We start from the raw sequence: 12,266 nt of genomic DNA, 5'->3' as shown, positions 1-12,266 counted from the left end.
ACTTCCTTTTAAAAAAAAATTCAGCAATTTTAAATTCACGGTTGTCTCCCATGGATCAAAGTAAAAGAAAAGTAAGGAAAAAATCAAATGAGCATATATTTGAAATCATTTTCTTGAAAAAACTAAAAGCTCATTTTTTTCTCTCTTCTAAATAAAACTATTTCCAATAGCCTATATGTCTAAATCTTTTCTACACAAAACAAATGAACAAAATAGATCCAGAGACTTGGAAGCATGGAACAGACTGACAAATTTCAGAGGGAAGGGGTTGGGCAGGAAGAGATCAACCAAAGAACTTACATGCATATATACATAACCCATAGACACAGGTGGTGAAGGCCTGGGGGAGGGGACGAGAATGAAGTGAAGGGGGTCAATGAGGGGGGGAGGGGACATCTGTCATACTTTCAACAAGAAAGATTTAAAAAGCCATGGTCTTCACACTCAGCAACACTGGCATCACTTTGAAGCTCCCCAGAAAACGCACATGATCAGGCCTCACCTCTGGCTAACTGACTCAGAATCTCCATTTTGACAACATTCTCATGTGATTTGTATCCATGAAGACTGAGACACAATATACTAAACAACTCAGATTTTCAGATTAGCATTTTGTTCAAACCATTTTAGACTAAAGAATGGGCAAAGAGCAAATTTTCAACCAAGTTTACTTTGCATGCGATCTTTTAAATCAGCAGAGCTCTGTTTCAGGTATGTTATAATCCAAGAATTATATACATTTTTCTAGTTGGAAAGAAAACGAATGTAAAGATTATCCAGTCCATCTTGTCACACAAGGCAAGATACTTTTTTAGATTATAGATATTGTGTCAGCTAAGGTTCACTCAGTTGCAAATGACAAAGAACTCAATCAAAGATCTTAAACAAGAAGTTTACTATATTAATAAAACAAGCTTTTCCTCTTTCATTCTGTTAATATTGATTGAATTTCAAATATTAGCCCAACCTTGCATTCCTTGGATAAACCTCACAGGTCATAATGAATTTCCTGTTTTATATGCTGATGATTTATTTTGCTAAAACTTCATTAAGAAATTATATCATGAGAAATAGCAGTCTAATTTTCTTTTTATATCTTAGTTATTGGTATAACAGATACCTTGACCCATTAAATGAAATTAGAATCTGTCATTTATCTTATATTTATTAAATATATTTTTTCTTAAATGTCTGCTCAAATTTTTCTGTTAGCTACCTGGTTCTGAAGTTCTCTATATGGACATGCTTATGATAATGAATTCAAGTTAATAAAGAATTCAATAGTGATATTCAGATGTCTTAATCCTCTATGTTTTGTTAACTTTGTTTTTCAAATAATTCATCCATTTTACTTGAGTTTTTAAATATATTGGCAAAGAGTTGTTCAAAATATCTCTTACTTTCTGTTCCTTTGCTTTATACAATGATTTTATAATTTATAAAATGATATCTATTTATCTAGCTATCTACCTTCTCCTCTTCTACAATTTAACAGATGGCTGTACGGTGGCCCTTTCCAGACATCATTACTAATACCTATCCATGTCTATACATCAGTCTCACAAAGAGTCACATGCTTAACATGTGCTTTTTATCTATGTTTGAAGACTCTATACTCGTAGAAACTCTAAAGATATAATTCCTCTTATCAAGTCTAATAAAAACTATTTAATATTTTAGTTTCCAAGCAATAGGATGACTGAATGGACCTTCCTTCACTATAATAAAGTAGTTTATAGTGTGCCTCTTTTTTGGTGAACACGAATGTGTCACCTAGATGAAAAATATGAATGAACACATAATGAGAAGCAAAATAAATTTACTATACAGAATAACTTCCATATACCCATCCAGATTTTCTATGCATCTGTCTCTAGCCTGCTCTGTACTTAGAAGGCTGAACTATATAAGACTGCATCAATATACCCTTTGTATTCTGCCTTTCAATTGTGTGTACTCTAACCCTCAATGGCACATCATACTGTTAATTAGTAGTTCTCACCACGTGACTTCTGGGTTGTGATAACAGCTTCCTACTCTTGTCCCTTCTCCTCTCCTCTTTAAGATTAAGTATAATGGTACCCAGATAGTAATAGTCACAAGGAACATCACTATCTCCTCTATACCTTTTCTACATCTATGTACATAATTCTTTTATAAAAGTCTTCCTAATTTACCAAAACTTTAGTATCATCTCTCTCCTACAGGGACTCCCATAAGTACAGTTAAACAACAACAACAAAAAACAAAGACCACAGCAACAAAATAAGAATGGCCAGAAAATGTTTAAAAATAATAATAGTAATAATAGTGGGGTTCTAGACCTAAATGATAGGAAAAAGCTAAATAACTAAAAACAGGGTAGCTCTGTTTCATAAATAGACAAACCCAGATCACTGCATATGTATATAAAAATAAACTTCTATACACATAAGATTTTCTCATTCTATGAGGTTGGCTGTTTAAAACAGCAAGAAAAAACATTTTCTAAAGAGTTGGAAATTTATATCATATTGTAAACCAGAATAAAGTCCAAAGAAATAAAAAATATATAAACATAAAAAAGGAAACAATAAAATATTAAAAGGAACAATAAGAGGTGTATTTTCCCCATCCTGGGAAAAGCCTAAGTCTATAAAACAAATTCCAGAATGCATAAAATAAAGACAGTGTTATATTTCCCCACACAAAATTTAAACACAATACTGTAGTGAGAAAAGCCTTTCTCATGCTGGTATGCAGCCAAAATAGGGATCAAATGAAGAAATAGGCACTAAAAATGCGATTCCCCCATTTGCTGGAGCCCCACTTTGAAGACCCTGGGGGGAGTGGGGGGTAGAGTGGTCTTGGCCTCCCTAGCTTCTTGGACACATCTGAAACATAGAAGCTGCAACAGTCTACAGAAAGGTTTTGGTTCAAAGCTGCTGCTGTCATCAGGACCTGAGTCCTAGGACTCCATTTCCCTTTGGTGAGAATCCAAGATTATCTGTATCTTCATGGTTTTTACCTCCAGACCAGCCAGCACCAGCTCGGCATTCTTATTTGGGATATTTACCCACAGTTAGTGCTTTGCCTTCCAGCCTTCTTTTTTACTAGTGCTTTAGAAGTGTCCTCAGAGCAAACCCACATTTCAGTGCTCCCTTATGAATGCCATGGACTTAATTAATTCAGTTCACACATGGTGTGTCAGATTCTCACACTCTATTAGTTTTTCCCTACCCCCTCCTCACCCCTCGAAATTCTCACTAAGACCCTTGAAAGTCTCATCAAGTCCCTTGAAGCTCTCATTAAGATCCTTAAGCAACCTTATAATCACTGCTTTGAACTCGGTATCTAATAGTTTGTTTGCTTCCATTTCATTTAGTGTTTTTCACCCTGGAGATTTGTTCTGTTATTTCATTTGTGACACATTTCTTTGTCTCTGGATTTTGGCTTCTTCCCTGTGTTTGTTTCTATGTATTAGGTAGAGCTACTATGTCTCCTGGAATTGGTAGAGTGGCCTTGTGTAGTAGGTGTCCTGTAGGGCCCAGTGGCTCAGCCTCTCCAGTCATCTGAGCTGGGTACTCTAGGCATGGCCCTGTGTAAGCTGTGTTCACAGTGTTGTTGTGGTTGAGCCTTGATTGCTATTGGCATCACTGGGAGGAGTTGACATTCAGGCTAATTGGCTGCGAAGACCAACTGTGACTACCAGTATAGTGGAAGAGCTTCTGTGCAGGAGATACTCCTATGGAGCAGGACTTGCTTCAGTGGGGCTTTGGTGCTCCCTGAATCTGCCCCTTGAGTGTGTTGTTTGTGGATGTGTCGAGTTATACTATGGTGTGGTCTGAAGCCTCCACTGTGTCACTAGTTCTGGGGCCTCCAGGGAGGTGCAAAGTCAGCCACTGCTTGGGGGCACCTGGAAGGAGCTACAGAGAGATCTGCAGATGGCTGCTACTTGTGTTGGACTTGTAAGTGCCAGGAGAGGCCAAGCTGTGAAGTAAGGTAGGCTGCTGCTAGTGCTGGGTCTTACTGATGCCAGCTGATGCTTGTTTGAGAGATTTTAGGAAAGTCTAAAGGAGGGCTCCTCAAACTTTTTAAACAGGGGGCCAGTTCACTGTCCCTCAGACCATTGGAGGGCCGGACTATAGTTTAAAAAACAAAACAAAACTATGAACAAATCCCTATGCACACTGCACATATCTTATTTTGAAGTAAAAAAAAAAAAAACAAACAAAATGGGAACAAATACAGTATTTGTATTTGCATGTGGCCCATGGGCCATAGTTTGAGGACCCCTGGTCTAAAGCCTGAGCCAGGACAGGACATTCATATCGAAAAGCTGCTGCAAACAGCTTGGGTGGAGCTGAAAATTGAATGGGGAATCACCAGTGCAGAGTGAGCAGTGTGAGCCAAGCTGATGGAAACTCTGATATGGCTGCCTGTCAGCTCTGTGACAGGAGTGGTCTCAACATAGGAACGTAACCCCTGTGAACACCCCTGTCTGGGAGAAAACCTTCCCCAAATTCTTGCTCAGATGCCAAATAATCCAGTTCCTCCCCGTATGTCTCAGAGTCCCCCAAACCACTGACCCATTCCTGGAGCTTTGAGGGAGCAGAGTGTGTAAGTTTGTGCACTGTCCCTATAAGAGCAATAGTCTGGTTCTCCAGCAGCCTCCATGTCACTCAGCCACAATCCCTGCTGGATTTTTCATCCTGAAGTTCTGGGGGCCTTTCTTCCAAGCTCTGGAACTCTGGGCTGGGGATCTGGTGTGGGGCTGGGACCCGTTGCTCATCATGGGAGGCCTCTGCAGCAGAGACATACTTCCTGATTAAAAACACACCACATGTGGGTGTTGGACAGCCCATTCCATGCCTCCACCCCTACTACCAGTCTCAATGCACTAGTACTTTGTTCTTTACTTCTCTAGTTGTAGAACTCCCAATCAGCCAGAGTTCAGGTGGTTCTGAATGATGGTTGTTCTGAATTTTAGTTGTAATTTTGATGTGGTTGTGGGAGGCAGTGAGTACTACATTTACCTACACTGCCATCTTGGTTCTCTCAATGATATATGTTTTTGAATAATGTTTCATTTCAAATAACTTAGGGTCTATACATTGTATTCAAAGCAAGTATTGTGATCTTGGCACACTGCTTTATTGGTCAATAAACTCTATTTATACAGTCATAGTATTTGCATTGTATTTCATTTTTAGTAAATTTATTTTTAAGTTGTATATATTTACAGGCAAAGCAAGAAAGTTATGATTATGGTTGAAGAAGAAAATGTAAGCTTTAACAACCTTGAGAAGGGTAAAAGTAAGTCTGTAGGTGACAGATGGTGGAAGATGAGAGAAGAAAAGAACATGGAGAATTTATGGAGGCACTGATATCCTGATGCTACACAGAAGAGAGTCAAAATACTTAAGCAAATTTTATATCACAAGAAATTGAGATATCAAGATATTACTTAACATTACAAAGTTTCCCAGCACAAGAACTAGTTATGGCCATCAGCTATTTGGATACAGGTGAGTGTCAGCAATGGAATGAGTTAAAACTAAATTTTCTATTGAGGAATGGATAGATTTTTTTCTAAAGTTAATCAAGACATGGAATTTTAAGCATATAATTAGTTCAAGAAAAGGTTATATGGGGAGTCAAACATGGGATAGGGAGAGATTATGGAGACTTTCTAAATAAGTTGATAATAATCTCTGTTAAGTTATTTCATTTTTAATATTGATACAAAATATTTAAAAATTGATTAGAAAGACATTTACATTCTAAAAGAATCTATAAGCCTTTTACTAAATACTGGGAAGTATAATGTAGGATTAAAAGATAAAAGTTTAAAATATTTCACTTTATAAAATATAGATTTTTGTTTTTTAAATTTATCTTGGTTGTTGAAAGAATTACAGATATTCCCTTTTGTTCTCCCATTAACCCCCTCCACTCTGCTCCCACCCCCTCCCCAGGCCTTCACTGCATTATAATCAAGATATAGACTTTTAATTCATTCCATATCTACATTTTTCCTAGTACTATCTAGATTTGTCCTATTTCTCATCCATTTAATAACATAGACAAGAAGCACCAGTGCACTGAGCCATCAGTAATTACAGGCTATAAACAGGGACAAATGTCATTATGAAATTATAAGGTAGCATTGTAGCTTAAATAAAGCTTTGTAAAAATATAAATAATATTATGGTTCTGAGTACTTGAAAAATGTTAAATGCTATACTGAAATTGTTCTTAGCATGATAAGAAAGAGAAGGTTTTATAACATTTATATTCCTGTAATCTCAGACAAAGGGTACTACTGTTTATATCATCCTCTTGGAGCTGTCTCAAGGAAGATAAAGCTCTACATATACTGAGTTTACTGTTATTGTGATTACAATTCCTTTCCCTATGTTTAATTTTATTAAAGTAAAGCAAACCTTTCTAAAAGAACTCATTTATAATCTTTTAACCACAAGGTCTGTAAGGGTTTAACCACTTAAGATAATAATATTTAAAAAAATATGAAGTGACTATCTCAAGTAATTACATTTTTTCCATACAAATAGTGAGTTCTTTGTTGAACAGAGAACAGTATATTCTCTTCAGTCTCACCCTCATTCTACTGTTGCAATAATTATGTCAATTAGAGCTTCCTCTGGCAGTTCCGATTCAAACTAAAGTGAAATTTCATTTCTTTCTTAACTTTTTGGAGAACTTGACCTGGATTTTTGCTTCCCAGGTCCTACACTACCTCCATGTATATGGTTTCTTCTTATATACCAAAAACATGGAAACTGGCTTCTTAGACAGTTTTTTTTTCTTTTATGTCCAGCACATGAAGTGAGAAATGTGAATTCTTTTCATTAGAGGCCCCAGAATCACCATGGTGATTCAGGTAATAAATGGCCTAATTCTTCTGTTGAGATTCTTCAGAATAAAGAGAAATACATGTTCCAACAGTATAAAAATCACCTAAAACTTATAATAACCACAACACAGTCAAATAACCACAAACATTCTGCTAGATTTACTGTGCACTGTGAGGTTACTAGTCCACATCAGACCTTCGATTTGAATATCTACTTCAGATTTTAATACCTACTTAGTCTTGATTTTAAGTAAGAATCTTCCAAGTCAGGTTTCAATTAACATTTTCATTTTTAAGGTGAAGTTGCTTCTCCATATGCCATGCTGAACAGATGGATGAACTCTACTTGTTCTCAACACTTGAATTATTTGACTTCCTTTTTCTCTCTTAGTGTACACCTCAATCACGCTTTTTTTTTTCCTAGTGACTTGCATATTTTAATTCTTCCTTTGATATTTTTCTTTCTTAGACCTAGGTGATCTGTTCTGCTGGAACCTAACCCATCTGAGTAGGCAACTGTTGCACAACACAAATTTGCAAGCAGGTGCATTTATAAATGATTTTCTTTAGAGTTAACACATCCTTGCTGAGTTGTTTTTTACCGCACTGTGAAAAGGTTCAGCAAAATTGACAGAGATAATCAAATTCAGTCAGACCTTTTTTGAAAAGGAAGTTATCCTGAACATGAAATGAAAATATCTCTTCAAAATACGGATTTCAATACCTGTGGACATTTACTCAGGAGTGGGATTGCTGGGTCATATGGTAATTCTAATTCTATTGTTGATTTTTTAGAAATGGCCATACTGTTTTCCACAATGGCTATACCAATTTACATTCTCATCAAAGGCGTATAAGGGTTCCCTTTTCTCTACATCCTGGTCGACATCTGCCATCTCTTTTGTCATTTTGGTAATAGCCATTTTAATAGGTGTGAGGTAATATCTCACTGTGGTTTTGGTTTTCATTTCCCTAATGATTAGTGATGTTGAACACTTTTCCATGTGCCTATTAGCCGATATAAGTCTTCTTTAGAAAAAGGTCTATTGCAGTCCTTTGCTCATTTTTAACTGGATTATTTGCTTTTTGTTACTGGTGAGTTTATTTTTTATATATTTTGGATATAACTCCTTATCAGATACTGGGTTGCAATATTTTCTCCCATTCTGTAGGTCGCCTTTTCAATTTATTGATTACTTTTGCTTTACAGAAGCTCTTTAGTTTGGTGTAGTCTTACTTGTTTATTTTAACTTTTGTTGCTTGTACTTTTGTTGTCTTATCCAAGATATCATGGTCAAGACCAATATCAAGGAACTTTTTTCCTATGCTTTCTTCTAGGAGTTTACAGTTTCTTGTCTTATATTTAAGTTATTAATTGAGTTTAGTTAATTATTACGAATAATATAAGATTGGGTTTCTGTTTCATTCTTTTGCATGTGGTTGTCCAGTTTTTCCAAAACCATGTGTTGAAGAGTCTGTCATTTCCCCATTGTGTGTTCTCTGTACTCCCATGTTCATTGCAGTATTATTCATATTTGTCAAGCTATAGAAACAACCTAAGTATATTTCAGCTCTTCAACTATGGATAAAGAAAATTTTATATATAATGGAAGATTACTCAGCCATAACAAAAAAATAAATCCTAACATTTGTGACAACATGGATGAAACTGGAGGGCATTACGTTAATCCTCACCTGAGGATATTTTTCCCCATTGATTTTTTGAGAGAGTGGAAGAGAGAAGGAGAGACACACAGAGAGAAACATTGTTGTGAGAAAGATACATCGATTGGTTGCTGAGCCAGCAACTGAGGCATGTGCTCTTGATCAGTATCGAACCCACAACCCTTCAGTCCGCGGGCTAATACTCTAACCACTTAGCCAAACAGGCTAGGGCTGAACTCAACCTTTTAATATGCACTCTGCTTTGTGTTACTGAAATCACACATGAGCCTCTATTTTCATTTTTCCATATTAGCATACTTAAAATGGAACCCAGAAATAAAACACTTCAAAAGAGAATTTTATTCATATGTCATGTCTCCCCATCATCAAGATAGGCCTTAGTTCCTCAAAAGGGTTGAATGGAAACTGAGCCACTATTTTAAAAATTGAAATCTAATGAACAAAGTAAATAAACAAAATAGAAACAGACTTACAGATTCAGAGAACAGACTGAAAGCTTTCAGAGGGGAGGGAGCTGGGTGAAATAGGTGAAGGAATTAAACTCACAAGTAAAACCCTCATAGACACAGACAACAGTATGGTATTACCAGAAGGAAAGAGGGGTAGGGGCAAGTAAAAGAAGGTAAAAGGGGAATAAATGGTGCCAAAAAGAGTCTACTAGCTTCACTTTGGGTGGTGAACACACGGTACAATATATGGATGCTGTATTATAGAATTGTACACTTGAAACCTACATAATTTTATTAACCATTATAACCTCAATAAATTCAATAAAATATAAAAAAATTCTTAATATGATTGTTTGACTCATTTCGGATACCTCTTCCTCCAAAAGAACTAATTGAAAATCATATATCCTCTTTGGAATTCCCTTAGTGTCCTATATATTTTTCTATGACATATGCCACCTTCTACATTTTATAATAATCACATTGTTTTTGTTATGGGATTAAAAGTTATTTGAGAATAGAATAGATATTCTTTCTTATTCATCTATGTGCTCCATTCACCAGTGAACCAAATCTATAGTGTTAGATAAATGTTGAACTAAAGGTAAACTTTCAGTTTGCTTTTCAACTGCGTTAAAATACTTATGAATTGTGGGGGTAGTTTAACCAATGTTTTAGTTTAAAGAATGCTATATTTTTCTTTAATATTATATATGATTAGTGTTATCTTTTGACCCACCCAATATAAATTATATGGTGACCAAATAATTAGTTCAGGTCAAGATATTATTTCTTCTCTGGAATACATAACTTTTGAAATAGAATTCCTATTTAAAATTCTATAAATATGTGTAAGAATTCCAAGAAAAGTATATCAATATTGATTTTATATAAAACTGCTTAGTTTATTTCTAAAATTAGGATATAAATTGTTAAAAATTCATCCAAGGCAAATCAAATTTCTATTTTCTTTCTTTTTTTGATATGTTTTCATAAAATTTTATGTTTAAATATATGATCAGAAAATAGCTACATGAATCAAAGTAATGGTCCAAATAGGACAAGTCACTGTGAAGCTACTAATGTTCCCAAACTAGTTATTGTCATATGAGTATTTTGAATTAACTGTTCTTCAAACTAAAATATAATTGTATGTTTAGTAAGGTGACAAACCAAGGATCAACTTATACCATTGATTCACTGCTTATTCTCAACCTAAAGTTGGTATTTCATTTCTTTTCAAGGCTTAACTATATAAAATAAATGTAAAAAAAGTTATTTAAGTGTCAATTATCCAAAATATGAAACACAATTCAAGATAATTAAGATTGTTAAATATAATATCAATACAGTTTATACCAAGTTGATTTATCAAACCATTTGTGCATTCAAGGACTCCTTTTTTTCATTCAAGAACTACTTATACAGTAACTATTTTTTTTGCCACAAACATACTAGATTTAGTCTTTGCATTCATAGAGTCTATAGCCCAGCAGAGAAAGTGGATATCAAACAAATAATAACAAATATGAAAAACATTAACAAAGGAGATTTTTATTTATTAATTTAGGTATAAATGAGTGTGGGTTACCTTTTCTATGATATTAAATATGGTAAATGCATTTACGGATTTTCTAAAGCATCTAGTACAGTGTCATAAATAGATGATAAGTACATGTTAAATAAACAGATAAATCAATATAGGAGCATAATATTAATCTTGAGTACCTAAAGGCTATAATGGTATATGAGAAATGGCATACAAAAGGGTTTTACATGAGGGCTAGAATGCATAGTCTCAAATTTTATTAGAAACAAACTAATAAAACAATCAGATTTTCAAGTAAAGAGTACAGGACTTAGAATACATCTAAGAAAGCTTCCCGAAGAGTGATAGTCATTAAATATTATAATTTATTTCCAAATGAATTTGTCAAATCCTTTTAGCATGTCTTTTAAAACAAGATAGGAACTTCATCTGTTCAGGATTTAATTGTCCCTGCATTATGCCAAAACATCTGCTAGTTTTAGTCAATAGTAAAATCTCCATACTGTCAATTCAAAGAATAAAATCAGTTTAATCAGTTTTCTGGCATCATGTAGGTCAAACAAGCCTGTTGATTGACATTTTATTTTTCTTCAATTATTTTCTCTTAATGGAAACACCAAGCTCATGTAGTTCTAAGTGGACTATCTTAACTAAGTAAAATTTTTAAATGCCTTTGCATTAATTTTTTTTATTCATGATGTATGAGTATAACATATTTCACCATTATGTAATTTGAATGAAGCATACTTTAAATCTAGAAATATTTAAAGTGATAAAATGGTAATGTTCTTATTTAAATTAAAATGCAACTTACTAGGACTTAAGAAGTAGTACTAAATATTCTAAAGGGAATGTATTTTATATACTTCAGTTATATATTCATTATACATAGTGAAATGCAGGGGCCAAAAAACTTTGGAAAGAATGTCAGTTATACTAGAAGTGAGGATAGTGAGAAGGGAATTGCTTTTTAAGATATTTTTAGAGGAAATAAGAGCTTGGTTGATATACAATGAATACATATTGGATAGATTAGTTGATTGGGTGCTTCATGTGATGAGACACTGAGCTGAGGTATATATATGACAAGAAATGGTATACCTAAGGTGTTAATTAGTGTGCTCTAAAACAATACTTTATTCTAAATTTTTGGCTAAGGAATTTTCCAGGGAGAAGAGGAAATTGAACAAAAATGGTACATGGGGAAGCAAATTTCCAGGACTTACCTTATGATTTTTAAAAAATGTTTTATATTTTTATTGATTTCAGAGAGGAAGAGAGAGGGAGAGGGAGATAGAAATATCTATGATGAGAGAGAATCATTGTTTGGCTGCCTCCTGGCATGCCCCACACTAGGGATCAAGCCTGCAACCCCAGGCATGTGCCCTTGACCAGAATCAAACAGGGAACTCTCAGTCCACAGGCCTATGCTCTATCCACTGAGCAAACTGGCTAGAGCTACCTTATGATTTTTTAATAAATGATTATTTCTAGTGAACAAAATTAATTGGCTACTTTTTATGTGCCTTCATATGTGTATAAATAACCAATATTTAACATTTTTACAATACTTGTAAATTTATTTAATACAATTTAATAATGATAAACCTTTATAAGGAGTTTCTTATGAATAGCATTAGGCTAAGTGTTTTACATTTCTTTCTTAGTAGTTGCATCAACCAAATGGGGCTGATAGTCATTTTACAGATGAGGTAATAAAGAATAT

This window comes from Myotis nattereri, assembly GCF_964212035.1.
Source record: "Myotis nattereri genome assembly, chromosome: X".
In the NCBI taxonomy this organism is placed as follows: domain Eukaryota; kingdom Metazoa; phylum Chordata; class Mammalia; order Chiroptera; family Vespertilionidae; genus Myotis; species Myotis nattereri.
The sequence above is the reverse complement of the archived record's forward strand: the minus strand, read 5'-3'. Positions refer to the sequence as shown.